We start from the raw sequence: 1,871 nt of genomic DNA, 5'->3' as shown, positions 1-1,871 counted from the left end.
GAGGTGTTCGGCCCCAACAGGCTCAGCTTCCCGATCAGTTGTTGGGGGATGATAGTGTTGAATGCTGAGCTGAAATCTATGTACAGCATTCGAACGTTTGTGTCCTTCTTGTCCAAGTGTGTGAGGGCAAGATGAAGTGTAGTGGAGATAGCGTCGTCTGTTGAGCGGTTAGGACGTTACGCAAATTGCAGTTGGTTCAATGAGGGAGGCAGCAGGGTCTTGATGTGTCTCATGACGAGCCGCTCGAAGCACTTCATGATGGTGGGTGTAAGTGCAACGGGACGGTAGTCATTGAGACAGGACACAGAAGACTTCTTGGGCATGGGTACGATGGTGGTGGCCTTGAAGCACGTGGAAACGACGGCGCTGCTCAAAGAGATGTTGAAGATGTCAGTAAGAACATCTGCCAGCTGTTCCGCACATTCTCTGAGCACTCTGCCTGGGATGTTGTCTGGTCCAGCAGCTTTACGTGGGTTGACTCTGTGTAGAGTTTTTCTCACATTAGCTGTAGTGAGACACAGCACCTGGTCGTTCGGAGAAGGGGTGGTCTTCCTCGCCGCCACGTTGTTCTGCCTGTCGAACCGAGTGTAGAAGTTGTTCAGTGCATCTGGGAGTGAGCCATCCCTGTCACAGGCAGGTGATGTCGTCCTGTAGTGAGTGATGGCTTGTAAGCCCTGCCACATGCGCCGTGTGTTGCCGCTGTCTATGAAGTAATTGTGGATTCTGTGGGCGTGTGCGTGCTTCGCCTGTCTGATGGCCCAAGAAAGTTCGGCCCTTGCTCTTCTAAGCGCTACCTTATCTCCCGCTTTGAAGGCAGAGTCTCGGGTCCTCAAAAGTGCACGCACTTCCGCAGTAATCCACGGTTTCTGATTAGGTCGTGAGATGATGCTCTTGAAAACAGTGACGTCATTGGTGCACTTGTTGATGTAGCTGGTCACTGATGATGTGTACTCCTCCAAGTCAGTGAAGTCGCCGTAAGTTGCAGCCTCCCTAAACACGTTCCAGTCAGTGTTCTCTAAACAGTCCTGAAGAGTAGAGATGGCTCCTGCTGGCCAGGTTTTCATCTGCTTTAAAACCGGTTTTAAACGCCTGACGAGTGGTCTGTATGCTGGAAGTAGCATAACGGAAATGTGGTTTAAGTAGCCGAGGTGGGGGCGGGGCTCTGCCCGATATGTGCCGGGGATGTTTGTGTAAACAAGATCCAGCGTGTTTTACCCTCTCGTTGCTAAGTCCACATACTGATGAAATCTAGGAAGCACTGACTTGAGATTCGCATGGTTGAAATCTCCAGCAACAATAAACAGTCCATCCGGGTGTGTATTTTGCATTTCACTGATCTTTGTATACAGTTCCCATAGCGCTTCCTTAGCATTAGCGCTAGGTGGAATGTACACTTCGATAATGAAAACTGCATTTCTGTCGGCGCGAAACGAGGCTAGCCCGTCTAGCAGAATAGCGGCGTCGGGTACTCTGTCGCTGAGCCATGTCTCTGTGAAAACAAAGACACAACAGTCTCTAACCTCACGCTGTGTAGCTTGCTGGAGTCGGATGTAGTCTAGTTTATTGTCCAGGGAGCAGATGTTAGATAAGATGATGGACGGGAGAGCCGGCCAGCTAGGGTTTGTTTTTAGCCTAGCACAGACTCCCGCCCGCTTGCCGCGCTTCCGCTTTCTCGAGCACCGCTTCCGATGTCCCCATCACTGGCCGCCGGCATCAGGCAATGCCGAGGCTTCGAGGCCTGGTTCACCCAGCAAGCCGAGGTCGCGTAGCTTTTCCCACAGCTCATCGTGGATGTCATTAACCGAGTTATTTAGGTACAAAAGTGTCTGGTGGTTGTATGTACGGACACCAGTCGCGACGATATCCATACA

The sequence above is a fragment of the Clarias gariepinus genome, chromosome 20, assembly GCF_024256425.1.
Source record: "Clarias gariepinus isolate MV-2021 ecotype Netherlands chromosome 20, CGAR_prim_01v2, whole genome shotgun sequence".
NCBI classification, from domain to species: domain Eukaryota; kingdom Metazoa; phylum Chordata; class Actinopteri; order Siluriformes; family Clariidae; genus Clarias; species Clarias gariepinus.
The sequence above is the reverse complement of the archived record's forward strand: the minus strand, read 5'-3'. Positions refer to the sequence as shown.